Genomic DNA, 21,996 nt, shown 5'->3' on the forward strand with positions numbered 1-21,996 from the left:
CATAAAACCAAGGAGTATCACATTCCTAGCTCCGTCATGTAATGCAACACCGATCGCCAGCAGGATGCCTTTCATCAAAGCCGACGCATCCCCAAATATCGATCCAGGCAGGTACGCCACCGACACGAAGATGCAGCCGAGGAAAGCAACGCCCGAAGCCAGAGTCGGGAGTTCCAAGAGAAGGGCTCATGGAAACTAGCCAGCAGCAGAGAGATCAGTTCCGTTTGAGACAAGCAGACCCAAAGTCAAGTCGGGGAATTCATTTAAATCTTGTGACATAAAGATATTTAAGTTGTAAAATAAAAGTCTTTTTTAAAAAACTTAAAATCGAGTTGCGGATATTTAACTGGCGCAGTCGGTAGGATTTCGTTTAAAATTAACTCCTATATTTCGGTAATGGTCAGCTTGTGTAATTTCTAATTACGGTGATCACGTAATCCCGGAATCGTTAATAAAATTGTGAAATCCGCCAAAGAACCTATGTGTTACGAGCACATACGATTTGCAAAACTAAAATTAAGTGAACTGAAGTAAGCGGAGATAGTGATCCACCAAGAACAGTGAAACACTAAATACAAAATCAAAAAACTTACAAGTGAACCAAAATAAAGTTCAAAACTACTGAAAACAAAACAAAACCCAATCAACACCAACAACATGGCGTTACCACCACCATGATTGAGCGAAATCCACTTGAACCAGGCACTGCTGTCGATCAGACAAATACCTGCCTATGACGGTTCATCTGGACAGCTAAGCTCATTTATCAAACGAATCGAATATATCCATTATATCGATTATATCCAACTGAAGATCTTCGCCAACAAAGGATCCTATTTGGAGCGACCGAGATCCAACTGTCAGGAGAGGCACAACGCATATCGCAAATGATACAACCCAACACGTGGCTCGAACTGAAGACGGCGCTGATCAACGAGTTCAAAAATCACACACCATATGAAGAACTCTTACGACAACTATACACCACCAGATTCAACGGCAGTCTTCGTAAGTTTATAGAAGAATTAGAGATAAAAGCATTATTAATAAACAATAAGCTAAACTTAGAAAACATACCAGAAAATAATGTCATTTATAAAAACGCTTTGAACAACACAATTAAAGATGTCATTACTCGAAAACTTCCTGACAGAATGTTCATGACCTTAGCAAGAAAAGATATTACCACATTGTCTAATCTTAAGAAGGCAGCACAAGAAGAAGGATTGTACGAAGCTAGTACAACAGATTCAGGTACAAATAAAGATCAATCGAAATCGTCTCAATCAAATCGAAAGAATGTTGGAAACTATTATCCAAATTATAATACTACTAACTATCACAATCAAACTCAGAGTTCATCTGGAACAGGTCAGACTAATCGAACAAATCAAAATCAAAATTCCCAAAATCCTGGATTATACAATGAGTTTGTTCGGAGCAGAACCCAGCCGATTAGCTGCTTGCCAAATAGCACCTAATTCTTGGCCCTCAGCCGCTTATTTTGTTTGTTACTTATGTCTATGTCACTCATTTGTTTGTTAAAGCTTTGCGCTTGCTTGCCCTGCTAAACGCTCTCTGCCAGCTCGCTCTTCGCTATCTCCGCTTTGCGTCTGCCTACCGACGTCGGCCGAGCGAAGCTGCGCTTAGCGATCGGAGCGGCAATGTAAAGGGCAGGCAAGCCACACTTGCAATTTGGATGTCACGCATTAAAGAACATATCGTAATTTTATTTCTGCGCCGAGTTTTGTTTAATTCGAAATAATTAGTCGGCCGATTGGGGATAAAAAACATTATCTCCACATAAAATTTGGTGACCCCGACGTGATCTCTGAGTTGCAGTGTCAATTAATAATCATTCGCGATCGACATTCGTTAGCCCTAGCAAATTTTCGGCGGTTAAGCACAATTCGGTGCTAAAACACACTTACATACACCTACATACACGCATTGCTGGCTATTAATTTCTCTGTCGCGACAATTCGGTCAGTGCAGTGCGGTAGGCAGTGCAGCGAACTCACTAATACACACAAGCGGAGTACAAAGCGGAATCGGACAGCTCGCACAGCCGCACAGCTAAAGGCATTAGCTGTAATCCCTTTGCTTTCGGTTCCCACGTTTATACGTATACAGGGTGTCTTTTTCGGTCGTGCTGAATGACTCTTTTAAAACCTCAACATGGCAGCACCTGAGCCTACCAATGTCGCAAACGCAGCAATGCCGAGTGATGTAGATTTCTACAAGCACAAGGCCGAGTCCATCGCGCGCCAACTAAAGGCCATGGATCGCTTTCTTACCAAGGAAGAGCTTGCCGAGTTAGATGAGGCAGAACTTCAAGCTCGCTTAGAGCAAATCGAGCGAATGAATGCGGATTTCGATGCCGCTCAAACGAGCCTTGAAAGGCTGGATTTCCTGCAGTTAGCCCATGATGCCCGGCTGGACTTTTCGAATGTTTATGTCAAGGTTAGGTCCAGGCTGTCGCGGGAGTTGATGGCTGCTCGCACGGTAAATGTTGCCAATTCAACGGCTCGGCATACTCTCGAGGGGAATTCGTCGTTGTTCGCCTATAATAGTATAGGCCGTTCTCGAATGCCCGAGTTGCAGCTTCCGCGATTCGGTGGGAACTACATGGATTGGCCAGAATTCCACTCGATGTTCTCGACAATGGTGCACAAAGACCATCGTGTACCAATCATCGAAAAATTCCAATATCTTCGTGGATGTCTAGATGGTGCTGCGCTGGATACGATTCGTTCCTTGGAACTTTCTGAGGAGAATTACGACAAGGCGTTGAATTTACTAATGTTGCGATTCGATAATAAACTGTTACATTTTCAGGCACACGTCAAGGCTATTTTCGGGCTGCAAGGGGTGGAGAAGGGCTCGGCTATCGGCTTGCGCGCGCTCAGCGACAAAATCAATTCGCACTTGCGTGCACTTCAGACCTTGGCGACCCCGCAGGAGATATCCGATGGGTTGCTGATCTTCATCATAGGCACGAAACTGGACCACAAAACAAAGGAGAAATGGGAAGAGAACTTGCCGACGTCAGGACTGCCTCGGTGGTCAAGCATGGCCTCATTTCTGGAAGCGAGATGTCGGATGCTGGAGAATTTGGGATCAGCCATGGCAACAAGTCCTAGTCAACAGGTGGGAGAAGACAAACCTGTCACCCTTATCACCTCCAGTAACGACCATCCTAACCCCATATGTAACCATTGCAATTCCTCCGAGCATTACATATCTAGATGTCAGGCATTCCTGAATCTCTCTGCGTTTGAACGATACAAAGAAGCAAAGAAGAGCCGCTTGTGTTTGAACTGCCTCAACAAAGGCCATGAATTGCAGAGGTGCAGGTCAGGACTTTGCAGGCATTGCCAGGCCAAACATCACACGCTACTCCACATTCCATCGGGAACTGGTGCTTCATCTTCCTCTTCACCGGCCGAGGAATCGATCCAGCAAGAGGCCGCGACTGTGCTTCTAGCAAGCGGGTGTTCCAGCCCTCCCCCCTCGATCCAGAAATCTCAGCCTAGCCAGAACGTGTTGCTACCTACTGCCCTCGTCCATGTAACAGATCGTTATGGAGCACTTATCCCATGTCGTGCCATTTTGGATTCTGCATCACAGGCAAACTTTGTAACATCTAGACTTGCTGATCAGTTGCAGTTGGATCATCGCTCGTCTTATGTTCACATCTCTGGAATCGGAGATTCCATTCTACCTTCGAGCAAGTCTGTACATATAGTTGTACAATCCCAGGACGCAAGCTATCGAGCTTCCTTCGCTGCAATTGTCACCAACTCAATTACGGAAATGCAGCCTAACTTCGGCGTAGACGCAAAGGATTGGCCAATGCCGAATAATCTAAAACTAGCTGATCCTAATTTCTCCAAGCCCCAACGTATCGATTTGTTGATAGGTTCTGGTTTGTTCTTCGATTTAATGTGCGTCGAACAGATTCGACTATCAGCCCAATTGCCAACATTGCAGGAGACAAAACTTGGTTGGATAGTATCAGGAAGCATTGATAGCTCGGAGAATAAGCGTGCAGCTTTAACCGCTTTTGAAAATTCCTCGTGACGATTTTCGACCCACAACGCTGGAGTACCAAAACTTAGAGCAGCAATGCAGGAAGCAGCTGCTCGAGTGCCAGGTGCAAGTGGAAAAACTGCGATCGGAGAATCAGGAACTGCAGCGCGATCTCTTCCATATATTAAAAACCTACATATCCACGCCAAATGAAATTCAACTTTCAACAGTTTCTACATTGCCAAATTTCCTGCCATTCTATGCAATTACAGAGGTTCCCGATGATCAAGACGTAATCACGACAAGCCGCCTTCGTAAAGAAGCGCCGATTGCTGCGTTCGACGATCATCCCAGCGTAGCCGCCAGCTGCGCCCAAGCAAGCATCTTCAAGAGGGCCGTTGGAAAAATAGCGGTTCTGCCCCTTCAGGATGGATCTGTTGAAAGCCTTTGCCTTCCAACGGGGGGTGAATGTTCGGAGCAGAACCCAGCCGATTAGCTGCTTGCCAAATAGCACCTAATTCTTGGCCCTCAGCCGCTTATTTTGTTTGTTACTTATGTCTATGTCACTCATTTGTTTGTTAAAGCTTTGAGCTTGCTTGCCCTGGTAAACGCTCTCTGCCAGCTCGCTCTTCGCTATCTCCGCTTTGCGTCTGCCTACCGACGTCGGCCGAGCGAAGCTGCGCTTAGCGATCGGAGCGGCAATGTAAAGGGCAGGCAAGCCACACTTGCAATTTGGATGTCACGCATTAAAGAACATATCGTAATTTTATTTCTGCGCCGAGTTTTGTTTAATTCGAAATAATTAGTCGGCCGATTGGGGATAAAAAACATTATCTCCACAGAGTTCAAAAATTCCTTGAATCAAGGTAGGGCTCAGAATCCATTCAATCAGCAAATGTCTCAAAACCAAGCTAGTGGGAGTGGACCCAACCAACCTACTAAAAGAGGGAGGGAGAGCCAGTGTGGCCAAACGAAGATGGACGTAAATTTTCATCAAGCCGCCTCGGAAGAAACCGAGGAGGACCCTATATAAACATTACCATTAATAAAAGAATATTAAGGTGTATCGCTGACTCGGGATCATCGATCAACATCATGAAAGAAAATTATACAGATTCCGAGATAAAACACGATAACCTTACGGTCCATACCATCAATGGACCTGTCCGTTTAACTAAGAGTATAATGAGGAATGCGAACAAAACATGTCCGTCCGAACAAAAGTTCTACATAAATAACTTTTCCGAAAATTATGACATTTTATTAGGAAGAGAATACTTGATGGCAAGTAAAGCCGTCATCGATTACAGAAATGACACTGTAACACTAGGAGCTATTGAAGCCGGCAAGACCGCACAGAAGTGCACTGATCCCTCTACAAAAGAAGAGAAGATCGCACCTAAGTGCCTTGACCCATCTCCAGAGGGAGATCAATACTTCGCTTCCGCTCTAGACAGTGAATTAAGGGAATGTAATCAATTAAGATTTGAACACTTAAACGACGAAGAGAGGGAAGAGTTAAAGAAGGTCTTATATGAGTTTAAGGATGTGCAGTACAGAGAAGGTGACAATTTGACTTTCACAAGTACAATCAAGCACGAGATCAAAACTCAACATGAAGACCCGGTCTACAGACGACCATACAAATATGCCCAGATACATGATCAGGAGGTAAACCAGCAAATCAAAGATATGATCAGGCAGGGAATAATTCGAAAGTCGAATTCTCCTTACTGCTCGCCCATATCTATGATTCCGAAGAAGATAGATTCTTCAAGAAAGCAAAAATATCGAATGGTAGTAGACTATAGAAGTCTAAATGAAATAACAGTTAAGGACAAATTCCCAACTCCACGAATGGATGAAATCCTAGACAAACTTTGTTAATGTCAGTATTTTTCGACAATCGATTTAGCAAAAGGTTTCCATCAAATACCCATGGAACCTAGCTCAATCCCCAAAACTGCGTTCTCCACTAAGCATGGACATTACGAGTTCACTCGTATGCCCTTTGGGCTAACCACTGCCCCAGCTACCTTCCAAAGATGTATGAACAATCTGCTAGAAGAGTTAATCTTCAAAGATTGCTTTGTATACTTAGATGACATCATTATATTTTCCACTTCATTGGAAGAACACTTGTTGTCACTAAGGAGAGTATTTGGAAAGTTGAGAGACAAATGGATAAATGTGAATTCATGAAAAAGGAAACTGAATTCCTAGGTCATGTAGTCACTACTGAAGGAATAGTACCAAATCCAGGCAAAATCTCTGCCATTGTCAAATTTCCAATACCAGAAACGACTAAACAAATAAAGTCATTCTTAGGTCTGTGCGGGTTCTACAGGAAATTCATTCCTAATTTTGCAAACATAGCAAAACCCATGACACTCAAACTAAAGAAAGGAGCTGTCATAGACCCCAAGGAAGAAAAGTGCGTCGAGGCATTTGAGAGACTAAAAGTACTCATCACATCAGACCCTATCCTTGCGTTCCCAGACTTTGACAAAATGTTCACGGTAACAACCGACGCTAGTAACATAGCATTGGGAGCGGTTTTGTCACAAGAACACAAACCGATCTGCTACGCTAGCAGAACCCTAAATGAACATGAAATAAACTATTCAGCCATCGAAAAGGAATTATTAGCGATCGTATGGGCAACCAAGTATTTCCGTTCATATCTGTTCGGTAGAACATTCGAGATACAAAGCGATCATAAACCCTTGATTTGGTTGAACAACCTCAAGGAGCCAAATATGAAATTACAAAGGTGGAAAATAAAACTGAATAAGTTTGATTTTAAAATGAAATATCTACCAGGCAAAGAAAATCATGTAGCTGATGCCTTATCAAGGGTAAAGATTAATGAAAATCTCCTTGGAGAAGCTTCCAATAGCGTTGGTGCAACTGTACATAGCGCACAGGAAGACAATCTAAATCACATTGCTATCACGGAAAGACCAATTAACTATTACAATCGGCAAATTGAGATAATAAAAGGCAATGAAGATAAGGTAGAAACACATCGCAGTGTTCACAAGCTAATCATCAAGATCACGTATAAGGAAATGACTAACACCTTAGCGAAGGATATAATAAAGGAATATCTATGCACCAAAAAGAGCGCATTATATTTCCATAACGAAATAGATTTTCCTCCATTCCAAAAAGCCTATTTAGAAATCATTAATTCTAACAATATAACCAAAGCTATTAAATCAAGCACGAAACTCCTAGATATTCAGAATTACGCTGAATTTAAAGAAACCATATTGTAAACTTTTAATAGCACGGTTTTATTATATGTTCTTCTTTCTTGATCGGCGTATTCCAATGAATGTGTGTTGGCATATCGATACTTGTCGAGGTCAAGTATCGATATATCGAGTACATTGGTATTTCTTATAATACTATCGATGAGTAAATCTTAAACTAATATTCAAATCTTATAAACTAATATTCATATCTTACATTCGGGAAACCTGACTACAGATCGCCCACGATCTACACACTAAGGCATACAGTTGGTTAAACATTTCTTATTCGGTATTGTCTTACTTAACATACTATTTCATCGATTAACAACATGTGACCATGGTTTTATCCTTACACTCTACCCAGGGTTTAAGCCTTGCTTGTTCTAATATACTTCGGAATGGCTTTTGCGTCAACTGACAGTCCTCAATGTCGACAACCTCATAACGATCATTATCCAATACTCTATTGATCCTGTACGGTCCTCGATACTTTGGTGCGAACTTCTTATTGATCCCCGGTGTTGTGTCCACATGCCGGACTGCTACATAGTCACCAGGTTCATACTTTAATGGGGCTCTATGTTTATGGGTATACATCTTCTCATTTCTTTTCTGCGACAACCGTATGTCCTCACTTGCTATTTCTCTTATAGTTTCCAACTCTCTAAGTTATGACGCTAACTTCTCCCCTAGGTATTCGGTTAATTCATCTACAACGGGTCCTTTCCGGGGTATTCCAAATAACAATGTGCTAGGTGTCTTTTTCGTACTGCTGTTAACGGAGTTATTAATGGCGTGCTCTACCTTGCTCATCAACCTATACCAATCGGCTTGCTCAAGGGGCTCTGACAGTTTTCCTAACATAGGAGTAAGAACACGATTCACCCGCTCCACTTGGCCATTCGCCTGCGGTGCACCTGTAGCTACCTTAATGTGCTCTATCCCTCTCTCCTGCAGAAAACTAGAGAACTCTAACGAGGTGAAACAGGTCCCACGATCTGATATTATCCTAGTAGGGCGACTATAGAAATCAAAATATTTTCTTAAGGCATCCTTCGCTTCCCGCGTGCTGGTACTATTAACCGGGAACAATTTGACAAACTTAGTGAATGCATCTATTACCACAAGGAGGTGTTTTCGCTTAGATCTAATACTCGGCAACGGACCCAAATGATCAACATGTAGGGTATGAAAAGGAACACACGACTTTGGGATACTATGGAGCGTTCTGTTATGGATTGTTTTAGGCATCGAGTGTAGTATACACGGTAGACAGTTTCTGATGAACCTTGCCACTTTACTTCTCATTGACGGAAACCAGTAGGTCCTCAAAAGGTCACTCACGCACTTCTCTGCGGCCAGATGTCCTAGTTTTTCGTGTGACCGCCTTATCAACTGCTCTTCCATACACATTGGTACATTGAAACATAGTTTGTTTTCACAACTCCTCTTGTAAACAATACCATCTATCATTTCAAAATCTACTTCAATTCCATCCTCTAGCATTTTTCGAATCCTAACTACTTCCTTGTCTCGCATCTGTTCTGTTTGCAATATCAAATCAACATCTTCTGGCGTTGCACCTACTACCCCAACTATCAATGATTTTAGTAATCTTTCCTCCTGAAACTCTAACTTGTCCCTCTCTACTGTATCCTCAACACATTTTTTCTCTTTATCTGAATTCCTACTACTAATGTACTTTACTCCCCCCACCACATCGTTAACGCTTCCACTACATTGGCTCAAATCTCTAATTTCAATCTTCCATCCATCCTCTTCCCTATATTCACTATTCTCTATGTTATCTCTACAATCACCACCAAGGTTCTCTCTATCATCAGACTTCACCTATTTCCCAATCTACTTCCTACTGCACTTGATTCTCCACACTCAATCGCAGGGTTCTGTACGGTACTACTACGCTCTCTATTGATATTTAATTCTCTACACTTAATCACAGGGTTCTCTACGGTACCTCTATGCTCACTACCAGTGTTGTCTCTACTTACACTATTCCTTGTATATTGCTTTCTACTCTCATCTTTTTCTAAATTAGACTTTTCTAAACCGTATTTGACTCTATAACCATCCTCTAACATATTCGTCACTTGATCTTGTCTGCTCAGCGCATCAACGTGCGCCATACTGGCCCCAGGTCTGTGCATAATGGAGTAATCATAGTTCTCTAACTCTAGGGACCACCGTGCTATCTTAGGACTAATTGACTTTCTGGTTAACGTCTGTACTAACGAATTACAATCCGTGATTATTTTGAAGGACCTATGCTCCAAATATGCTCTAAAACGCCTCAATGCATAAATTATAGCCAATGTCTCTAGTTCGAAACTATGATAACGTGATTCTCTTTCTGTTTTTTTGCCGGAATAATAGGACACAGGGTGCATCTTCCCATCATCTTGTCTTTGCATCAGTATTGCGCCATAACCGTATGAACTTGCGTCTGTATGTAATTCCGTTTATCTATTTGGGCTAAAAATGGCTAATACCGGAGGATTTGCCAACGCATTCTTAAGAGTTTCAAACGTCTTCACCTGTTCTCTATTCATTGGAAACGGAACACCTTCTTTTAACAACTGCACCAAGGGCTTAGCTGTCGTCGCAAATGACAACATGAAACGTCGAAAATACGAAAAGAATCCCAAGCATGAGTGCAGTGCTTTTACATTTTGAGGGACTGGGTATTTTTTCAAGGCCTCAATATGGGAATCACTAGGAACTATTCCGTTTTGATTAACTTTATACCCCAGGAAATCGATGTTTCGATTGACAAACCTACACTTTTTTAGATTTATCTCTAAATTTTGCTCGCTAAACCGAATGCATAGTCTTTTTAATATATCCATGTGTTCTTCAACTGTTTTAGTCGCTACTAATATATCATCCATGTACACTACAATGCTTTTGTTCCTAATAAAGTCTCTCAAGAGCTCCGAAATAAATCTCTGAAAAATAGCGGATCCATTTTTTAACCCAAAGGGCATTCTCAAGTACTCATACTGTCCTTGCGGTGTCACAAACGATGTATACGGAACTGATTTTTCTTCTACGCCTATTTGATGATACCCACTTTTCAAATCTATAATGAAAAAACAGCACTTGTTTTCTAAAAACTCAAGACAGTCCTCAATAAGGGGCAATGGGAAATTATCTTTAACAATTCGTTTGTTCAGACCACGGTAATCGACACACATTCGAAGTTCTCCTGATTTTTTTTTTACTAGGACCAACGGGGAAGCATAAGGAGACTCACTATGACGGATTACTTTCTTTTCTAACAGATCATCTACTATTTCAGCTACTTTCTCTCTCTCATGGTAGGATAAACGACGTGGAGTACAATGAAATGGTGTTGTTTCTGTTACACGAATCTGCATCTGATACTTTGGTGGTGCTTTAAAGTCAAATTCTTTGTGTAAATAGTATGTCTTAATAACTTCCCTACACTTTTCTGCAAATTCGAAACCTACGTTAATATGTTCCTCTTCATCAATCTCTACCGACGCACAAAAGTTACTGAATTCGTCGCCTTGATTCATATTCTCGATGGCCATTTTGTCATTCCATGAGTTTTCTTTTGTCTGATTTTTAAATGGATTAGAACGTTTGATTAGCTCGCTTCTTTCTGATTGATTACCATCTAATTTATCATATAGTCTTATGTTAATATTATTTTTACGTTCGGTGAATAAAGACGCGCAGGTTAAACTAATAGCTTTTTGCTTTAACGAACTTAATGATGTGTGTTGCTTCGCATTGATATTTTTCTTATGAACTAATTTTACTTCAATAACTTTAAGGGCATCGCGTCCCAACAATACCGGCAAAGGCAGCATGTTATCATCTACGATGTTTAATAAAACGATATATTTCTTTGTGCAAAATTCAATAAGGCACTTAAATTTTCCCCATATGGGAATTGGTTGTCCTCCTAGTCCATAGTATTTCCTAACTTCATTATAGGCTTCAACTATAGCCGACTTCGGTATCAAAGACTTATGAATAAAACTTACAGGGCTACCGGTATCAAATAGACTAAAAATACTGACGTCTCTTTGTTCACCAAACGGAAGTCATAAAGTGATTAACTGGACAGCCGCTAAATCGTCGTTGTTTTTTTCTCCTGGTCGCTCCTCATCTTGAGCTGCAGCTACCCTAGTGGCCATCTTTCGTTTCGGGCACTGCGAATATAGGTGGCTGGTACTCCAACAGTTAAAACATGCCCCATCCGGTCTCTTTGGCTGACTGCATTCCTTCATAACGTGCCCAAATTGCCGACAGTTGTAGCAACGCATTGCGCCACCACCTTGCTGCTGCCCAACTGCCATACTCACATTTAGTTTTCCCTTTGTCATACCTTCGCTACGAATTGCTACGACGCCAGGAGCTCTTCTGACCTTATCATAGGTGACCATCTTGTCACGCAACTCGTTGAGTGTGCTGCAATATAGCATGGATGCTGCCATGCCCGTCTTGTCCTGCAGTCCCTCTACGATGAATTTGACCACATCGCTCGTGGCCATGTCTGCTTGCGACGCTATGTTGCACATTGCGACGAAATATTGCAATGCGCTTTCATTATTTGCAATTTTCCGTGCCTCCAGTCGCTTTCCAATGTCCCACGCTGTCACTTTCTGCTCAAAGACGTTGAGCAATTCTGCTCGCATCAATTGCCAAGTCAAAGGCGCCAAATGGTCGATGTACGCCTTCGCCGATCCACCTAGCAGCCGCTTCGCTAATATCCAGCATTTGGACTCGGATACACCATGGAAATTCATAATGTCCTCAAAGTTACTTATCCAACTGGTTACAGCCTGGTCGTCATCTCCAGAAAATGGACGCATCAACGCCTCAATGTGTGTCAAGTCGATGCAATCTCTCGGCGTTTCCAACTCCATAGCCTCTTTCTCCGTTTTCAATATGCTTAATTTGAGATCAGCTAAGCGCTTGCGAGAAACGTACAATTGTTCCAACTGCTGCAAACGGCGCGATTCTTCTTCGTATTCATCTGATCGCATGGTCAATTTCGAACAAGCGTTGTCTTGTCGCGGCATGAATGCTTCTCGAGCCTTCTGCACATTTTCACCATATTCTTCTGGCGCCGCTTTTACTGCGTGTTGTGCACTACGGTTGTCTCTATGTATCTCGCGCTCAACCGGGACTGCAAAAATGTCTGCCTGCATAGTCTCGTCTGCGCTTGGCGCCGGATTTCCTAGCTCATGCGTGTCTTCCATGATTTTTTTCACTGCTGTACGTAATTGGTGTATGTTGGCATCTTGATCAAAATATACGTTATGTCGCTACGCAATATGTCAAACTTTTGGTTTTCGCTCTTGTGTCTGCATTGTTCATCGCAGTTTTTTTTTTTTTTTTTGGGCAAACCCCACACCTGATATGTAAACTTTTAATAGCACGGTTTTATTATATGTTCTTCTTTCTTGATCGGCGTATTCCAATGAATGTGTGTTGGCATACTTGTCCTCGACAAGTATCGATATATCGTGTACATTGGTATTTCTTATAATACTATCGATGAGTAAATCTTAAACTAATATTCAAATCTTATAAACTAATATTCATATCTTACAATATTAAAGAATCATAAAGGCTTACTCCATCCAGGGATAGAGAAAACCGTCAATTGGTTTAGGGGAAAATACTATTACCCGGATTATCAAAAACTAATCCAAAACATCATAAACGAATGTCCTACTTGTAATATTGCCAAAACAGAGCATAGAAATACGAAGTTGGCATTCGAAACTACACCGGAAATACTGAACATCAGAGAGAAATACGTCATAGATTTCTATTTGGTTGGTAACCAACAGTTCCTATCATGTATTGACGTATACTCGAAGTTTGCCACTCTTGTAGAAGTAAAAAGTCGTGACTGGTTAGAAGCAAAAAGAGCCATCATGAAAGTTTTTAACGAGATGGGCAAACCAATTGAAATCAAAGCCGATAAAGATTCAGCTTTTATGTGCACAGCATTGCAAGCATGGCGGAATGCGGAAAACGTCAAAATAGAGATCACTTCCAGCAAAAATGGAATATCTGACGTAGAAAGATTTCATAAAACAGTAAATAAAAAATTAAGAATAATATCTAGCGAGGATAACCCAGAAGATAGATTCACGAAGTTTGAATTAACTCTTTATACTTATAATCATAAAACCAAACATAATACCACAAATAGGACACCAGCTGATATATTCATTTATGCAGGCTCACCTGATTATGACACCCAACTAAATAAAGTGAATAAAATCACTCAATTAAATAAAAACTGCATAGAGTATGAAGTAGATACCCGCTATAAACTATCACCTCTAGTTAAGTCTAAGGTAACAAATCCTTTCAAAAGGATGGGCGAAATTAGACAGGTAGACGAAAAACATTATGAGGAAAAGAATAGGGGTAGGAAAATAACTCATTATAAATCAAAATTCAAGAAAAAGAAGAAATCTAATAGAAGCAAATATAATAATTCCAGAGAAACCGAGGAAGTTAATGGAATCGGCGAACTTCAACACAATTAAAATCCTCATCTTCCTCATAATTACCATCGTAATGGCACAGGGCCAAAACATAGAAATAAATCCTATAAAATCCCAAAACGGATATATGATATTCAAAACTGGTTCGATTAACATACCTATCAATTACGAATACCATTATCTAACTGTTAATGTAACTAAAACCGAAGAACTATACCAAAATTTATTAATGCAAGCCACTAAATTCCAGGACATAATCCAAATAAAATATCTAGTAGACAAATTGCAAAGAGAAATGAACGGGCTAAAAATAACCAAAAGAAATAAAAGAGGCCTAATCAATATAGTAGGAACAGCCTACAAATATCTCTTTGGAACACTAGATCAGGAAGATAAAGTCGATTTGGAACAAAAAATAGAAAATTTAGCCAGCCATAGCATTCAAATGAATGAACTAAATTTGGTAATAGATGCAGTTAATAGCGGAATAAACGTTATAAACAAACTAAATGAAGAAAAAGACAGGAATCAACAAATAGAAATTTTGATATTCAATCTACAACATTTCACAGAATATATCGAAGATATAGAACTAGGTATGCAATTAACTAGGCTCGGTATATTTAATCCAAAATTATTAAAACAAGACTACCTGGAACAAATAAATTCTGAGAAAATACTAAATATAAAAACCTCCACATGGCTAAAATCCGATACCAACGAAATTCTAATAATTTCCAACATTCCCAAAGACATTACAAAAGTACCAATCTATAAAATCGTTCCGTATCCAGACGAATTAAATAACATGTTAACAGATATGACATACGACAAGTACTACATAAAAAATGAAGAAGTATTTGTTAAAGAAACTAGATTGAAAACCAATGACAATTGTATAATAGGAATTTTAATGCAAATTCCCACTAAATGTCCATATTCCAAAACTTTTCAACACTTTCAAATAAACTTTATTGAACCCAATATACTAATCACATGGAATCTTCCAAAAACAACGCTAAACCAGAATTGTGTAAACCAAGAAATCATAGCGGAAGGAAATAACATTATAAAAATCTACAACTGTTCAATCCAATTAAATGAATTTACAATATCAAACACAATGTTAGATTTTGCGCAGAATGTTTATGTCAACAACAACATAACTAAAATAAAACCACTGTCGTATGTCCAAACTAATGAAATAATTATGCAATACACCAAATATAGTAACCTATTACAAATAAGTCTACTAATTTCATTTGTCATAATTATATTAGTACTACAAAGTTATGTAGCTGATAAATTTAAGAAAACTTCTAAAAGAGTCACGGTTAAATGTATTAACCCTATAATAGAAGCAGAAGAGGAACCAACCTCAGCCACCGCACTTGACACCCCGTCACTATACCCGAGGGTAATCGCCTAGGGACAGGCTAATAACAAACGTTGGGGAGTGACATATCCATAATTCCCCACATCCCATACACATTATGTTTATGTACAATTCATCCACCCCATCCACACAAGTAACAGGACCCCACTCAAGAATCAATAACTGTTTCTTCCCATACTCCAAGCTAGTGCCCCCCATAATATAAACAATGGACCACATTGTTTCATCAACATTAGAATCACGCCACTCTCGAGAAATCGATTCTTTAGAATCACGCCACTCATGAGGACCAATCAAAGCTAGACATAAAACCAAGGAGTATCACATTCCTAGCTCCGTCATGTAATGCAACACCGATCGCCAGCAGTGGATGCCTTTCATCAAAGCCGACGCATCCCCAAATATCGATCCAGGCACGTACGCCACCGACACGAAGATGCAGCCGAGGAAAGCAATGACCGAAGCCAGAGTCGGCAGTTCCAAGAGAAGGGCTCATGGAAACTAGCCAGCAGCAGAGAGACAAGCCAGTTCCGTTTGAGACAAGCAGACCCAAAGTCAAGTCGGGGAATTCATTTAAATCTTGTGACATAAAGATATTTAAGTTGTAAAATAAAAGTCTTTTTTAAAAAACTTAAAATCGAGTTGCGGATATTTAACTATATATAGACATAGATAGAAAGAACACTAGCAAAACATTCTCATAGCTTGGTGGATTGGTGCGTATTGGTGCGGCTGAAAGGTGTGACGAATGACCTGACCCTGCCCTTGGCTCATAGGTCTTCCAGTGCTGGAGATTCTGTGTGTGGTGGTGTGTTCGACCCCCGCCCCTCCTTCGTTTTACTCGTTTGTATATACAGGGAAACTTGGCTTTCTATACTGACTAGTGTTTATAACAATGATTTGACTAAGCTATGCGTGATTTGGCAAATATAAACTACGATTATAACTCTCGATAGACCCGACCCCGATCCTAACCGACCTTCTGTCCTATCCTAACCTGTTTCCACCACTTGATCTAGAAGAGTAAACTATTGATACTGTACTTGGCGTCCGCGTCAGCACTGCTGAAGCCGTTTTGGCAGCTATCGACTCCCGAGTCCCCCGGGTCCTCTGTGTCCGGCCTGAGCGCCAGCTTGGCCTCGTTCTCGAATAGGGGATTCATCACGAAATCCTTCGAGGTGGCAGACACCGCACGGAAACTGTTGCGCTTGAGGTCTTTGTGAAGCAACTGCTTCTCGAACTGTGTGAGTACCCCGGACGAGGGGCCAGCCTGGCTCCTCTTGGACGCGGACGAGCCGAAGGAGACCCCGCTCCCATTGCTATGCAGGCTCAGACTGGACTGGGTGCGACGCTTGGGCAGGGTGCTGGCGGACCCATAGCCAAACTGGCCAATGCTGCTACGCCAGGAGCGGTGGGAGCGCACATCAAAGTCCTCGTCGTCTAGCCCTAAGCTCGTGTCGCGGTAGTGCGACGCTGAAGTGGAAGGACGCTCGTAGTCATTGATGGGGACGGGCGTTAATGAGGGGGATGGACGCTTGTTAATGAATTTTAGCGAGCTGCTACGGCGCACTGGTGTGGACAGTGTCCAATGAGAGAGGTCAGGCGCGTTACTTTGAGCGCTACTTAAAATGCGGCCATGCGGTGGTAGTGGTTCTGGTTGATTTACCTCGGTGATAACTATGTCCTGCTCAAAATCCTCTGCGGACGGCTGCTTCTCTGCGCCGGACGATGCTCTCCGTACGATTCCGTTTACTTCTGTGCCATTGGGGGCATGGTTGATGTAGTAGTCGCGGCTGTAGCTGTGTGATCGATGGATGGTTATATATGTATGTATGTACGGGGGAGTCCGGTTGGGGATGAGTCTGGACTTACCGTTTGTAGTCGGTTGAAGGTGGCGCCGGGTCGCCATCTTCAGAGAGGGCGGCGGCCAGAGCCTTCTGCTCGGCACTGGTATTTGGCACATCCATGTACCGCTCCTGGGTGCCACTGATACGCTGCTTCAGAGCCTCGAGCGCATAAGGGTTGTTGGGCATTTCGACGGCATTGTACCACTTCTTGACCTCGTGCTCAGCAATGGAACCTGCAAGTGGGGCGGGTGTGTGGGTTTTAGAACAATGGGATCATCTGTGTGGCTGTTGGCTTTGTGCAGGACACGTAATAGACAGTTAACATAAGCTAGGCGAACAGCAAAGAATCAAAGCAAGTCCAAGCAATCAGCAGCAACGTAAGGACAACAAACACCGAGTGATGACAGTGGTGGCCATGTCTGTGGGTTACCTGGCACAAAGCGCCGCAACAGTACAACATCATCATCATCAACGTCGTTTTGTTGGGCCACCAGGTGGCCACCGTTCGGGAGTGCCATGGCACAGGCTCCGGCACCGGCACCGACACCGGAACCGGCACCCGCCTTGTTCGACCATCTTAGGGAACCATTTGTTAGTTTGCCGTTAGTGCGTCTACGATTTGTTTTAGTTGTTTTTTGTTAATGTCATGTGTGGTTAGTTTTGCAGTTTTCAGATGCGTTCCGGATGTTTGATGTTATTCTGTCATTGGGCATGGTTATGTAGTAGTCGCGGCTGTAGCTGTGTGATCGATGTGATTGGTTATTTATATGTATGTATGTACGGGGGGAGTCCGGTTGGGGATGAGTCTGGACTTACCGTTTGTAGTCGGTTGAAGGTGGCGCCGGGTCGCCATCTTCAGAGAGGGCGGCGGCCAGAGCCTTCTGCTCGGCACTGGTATTTGGCACATCCATGTACCGCTCTGGTGCACTGATACGCTGCTTCAGAGCCTCGAGCGCATAAGGGTTGTTGGCATTTCGACGGCATTGTACCACTTCTTGACCTCGTGCTCAGCAATGGAACCTGCAAGTGGGGCGGGTGTGTGGGTTTTAGAAACAATGGGATCATCTGTGTGGCTGTTGGCTTTGTGCAGGACACGTAATAGACAGTTAACATAAGCTAGGCGAACAGCAAAGAATCAAAGCAAGTCCAAGCAATCAGCAGCAACGTAAGGACAACAAACACCGAGTGATGACAGTGGTGGCCATGTCTGTGGGTTACCTGGCACAAAGCGCCGCAACAGTACAACATCATCATCATCAACGTCGTTTTGTTGGGCCACCAGGTGGCCACCGTTCGGGAGTGCCATGGCACAGGCTCCGGCACCGGCACCGACACCGGAACCGGCACCCGCCTTGTTCGACCATCTTAGGGAACCATTTGTTAGTTTGCCGTTAGTGCGTCTACCCGGATTTGTGTGGTTAGTTGTGGTTTCAGTGTAAGTGGGATGTGTGTTAGAGTTAGAGTTGGTATTAGAGTTGGTGTTGCTGGGAGTGTAAGTGTTTGTCGACGGAGTCCTAGCCGTGCGCTCGTCCAAAACTAGATCTCTCTGACTAACGAACTCCTGTTCAGAGTCGCCGTCTCCGTTGGCGTCTCTTCCAAATTTATTGTGTACAATTCGCTGGGTCTACTGTCATGCGACTGCGATGGTAGCTCTTCTGCAAAGGTATCTTCTAGGGATATAGGAACTGAAGACACTGTGTTATCTACTCTGGCATTATCCCACTTATCCCAGATAACTCCCTCTGGGAATCTCTACTGGAAACTAAACTATCATCGGCATACATGTGCAATTCGTTAAAAAGGCTGGGATGGCTCTCGTAAATATCATCTATGGTCTCCTCCATAGAATCAAAGGAGCTCAGGTATTTGTGCATGATCAGAGCGCGTCGACGTCTGCGTTCGATTGTTGCCAATAAGCGTTTGTCTTTAATGTAAAACTTGCAAATGGTCCCAAAGAGGTTTACAGGCTCGGGTTTCGCAGCCGAGTCTCCATCGCTCGGTGTTGTGTCAGGAATGTTCGGCTGTCTTCGTAGGCACTTTTGAGACGCTTTACCTAGAGCGGAAACTATCGCTCTTAGTGTATTCTACGGATGTTTGCGCAGGAACGCATTCCGATGATGGTTCCAATGTTGAAGTGTCCATGTTATCTGACTCTTTTAGCGGTTTCGGAACACAACTTAACAACTGCGTATCGTCGATTAAAGCATTCGGACCAAGGTCTGAAACGCTCTTAGCCTCCACTTCAACAGCTGGTATTTCCACAGCTTTAGTTTGTGTCTCCGGAATGAATTCCACTGCACCGGTAGGAACCAAAACCACCGATTCTGTCTCTGCAATGATTTTCACTACTGCTGGAGGAGAAGGATCAACAGCAACAGTTTCTGTTTCCGGAATGATTTCCACTGGTGCAGGAGGATCCACAGCTACGGTTTCTACGGCTGGAGTGCTTTCCAATGCTGCAGGAAGATCCACAGATACGTTTTCTGTGACTGGAATGATTTCAACTGCTGCTGGAGGATCCACAGATACGGTTTCCACGTCTTCCACAGCTGCTGGAGGATTCACAGCTACCGTTTCTGAGGCTGGAGTGATTTCCACTGCTGCTGTAGGAGAAGGATCAACAGCAACAGTTTCTGTGTCCGGAATGATAACCACTGGTGCAGTAGGATCCACAGCTACGGTTTCTGCGGCTGGAGCGATTTCCAATGCAGCTGGCGTATCCACAGCTACGATTTCCGTTTCCGGAATGATCTCCGCTGCTGGAGGAGCAGGATCAGCAGCAACAGTTTTTTCCGGAATGATTTCCGCAGCTGCCTGAGGATCCCCAGCTACGGTTTCTGCGGATGGAGTGATTTCCAATGCAGCTGGCGGATCCACAGCTACGATTTTCACTGCTGCTGGAGGAGCAGGGTCAGCAGCAACAGTTTCTGTTTCCGGAATGATTTCCACTGGTTCGGGAGGATCCACAGCTTTGGTTTCTGCGTCTGGAATGATTTCCAATGCTGCTGGAGGAGCAGGATCAACAGTAACAGTGTCCGTTTCAGGACTGATTTCCCCTGCTGCTGCTAGATCCACAGCTACGATTTCCGTTTCCGGAATGATTTCCGCTGCTGCCTGAGGATCCACAGCTACGGTTTCTGCGGATGGAGTGATTTCCAATGCAGCTGGCGGATCCACAGCTACGATTTCCGTTTCCGGAATGATCTCCGCTGCTGCTGGAAGATCCACAGCTACAGTTTCTGCTGCTGGAGTGATTTCCACTGCTGCTGGAGGAGCAGGGTCAACAGCAACAGTTTCTGTTTCCGGAATGATTTCTACTGGTGCGGGAGGATCCACAGCTACGGTTTCTATGGCTGGAGTGATTTCCAATGCTGCTGGAGGAGCAGGATTAACAGCAACAGTGCCCGTTTCAGGACTGATTTCCCCTGCTGCTGGCGGATCCACAGCTACGATTTCCGTTTCCGGAATGATCTCCGCTGCTGCTGGAAGATCCACAGCTACAGTTTCTGCTGCTGGAGTGATTTCCACTGCTCCTGGAGGAGCAGGGTCAACAGCAACAGTTTCTGTTTCCGGAATGATTTCCACTGGTGCGGGAGGATCCACAGCTACGGTTTCTATGGCTGGAGTGATTTCCAATGCTACTGGAGGAGCAGGATCAACAGCAACAGTGTCCGTTTCAGGACTGATTTCCCCTGCTGCTGCTAGATCCACAGCTACGATTTCCGTTTCCGGAATGATTTCCGCTGCTGCCTGAGGATCCACAGCTACGGTTTCTGCGGATGGAGTGATTTCCAATGCAGCTGGCGGATCCACAGCTACGATTTCCGTTTCCGGAATGATCTGCGCTGCTTCTGGAAGATCCACAGCTACAGTTTCTGCTGCTGGAGTGATTTCCATTGCTGCTGGAGGAGCAGGGTGAACAGCAACAGTTTCTGTTTTCGAAACGATTTCTACTGGTGCAAGAGGATCCACAGCTACGGTTTCTGCGGCTGGAGTGATTTCCAATGCTGCTGCCGGAGGCTCCACAGCTACGGTTTCAGCGGCTGGAGTGATTTCCAATGCAGCTGGCAGATCCACAGCTACGGTTGCTGTTTCTCACATGATTTCCACTGCTGCTGGAGGACCCACAGCTACGATTTCCGTTTCCGGAATGATTACCACTGCTGCTGGAGGATCCACAGCTACGGTTTCTGCGGCTGGAGTGATTTCTAATGCAGCTGGCCGATCTACAGCTACGATTTCCGTTTCCGGACTGATTTCCGCTGCTGCTGGAGGATCCACAGCTACAGTTTCTGCTGCTGGAGTGATTTCCACTGCTGCTGGAGGAGCAGGATCAGCAGCAACAGTTTCTGTTTCCGGAATGAATTCCACTGATGCGGGAGGATCCACAGCTACGGTTTCTGCGTCTGGAATAATTTCCAATGCTGCCGCCTGAGGATCCACAGCTACGGTTTCAGGTTCTGTAATGATTTCGACTGCTGCTGGTGGATCCACAGCTACGGTTTCTGCGGCTGGAGCGGTTTCCAATGCAGCTGGCGGATCCACAGCTACGATTTCCATTTCCGGAATGATCTTCGCTGCTGCTGGAAGATCCATAGCTACAGTTTCTGCTGCTGGAGGGATTTCCACTGCTGCTGGAGGAGCAGGGTCAACAGCAACAGTTTCTGTTTCCGGAATGATTTCCACTGGTGCGGGAGGATCCACAGCTACAGTTTCTGCGTCTGGAATGATTTCCAATGCTGCTGCCTGAGGATCCACAGCTACGGTTTCAACGGCTAAAGTGATTTCCAATGCAGCTGGCAGATCCACAGCTACGATTTCCGTTTCCGGAATGATTTCCGCTGCTGCTGGAGGATCCACAGCTACGGTTTCTGCGGATGGAGCGATTTCTAGTGCAGCTGCCGGATCCACAGCTACGGTTGCTGTTTCTGACATGATTT

General features: G+C 43.6%; 1 pseudogene; it reads right to left on the reverse strand.

Moving 5' to 3' along the window:
* The window catches only part of LOC117193915, a 59,303-nt pseudogene that overhangs the window by 4,079 nt on the left and 33,228 nt on the right, over positions 1 to 21,996 (reverse strand).

Source organism: Drosophila miranda (genome assembly GCF_003369915.1).
Source record: "Drosophila miranda strain MSH22 chromosome Y unlocalized genomic scaffold, D.miranda_PacBio2.1 Contig_Y2_pilon, whole genome shotgun sequence".
Taxonomy (NCBI): Eukaryota; Metazoa; Arthropoda; class Insecta; order Diptera; family Drosophilidae; genus Drosophila; species Drosophila miranda.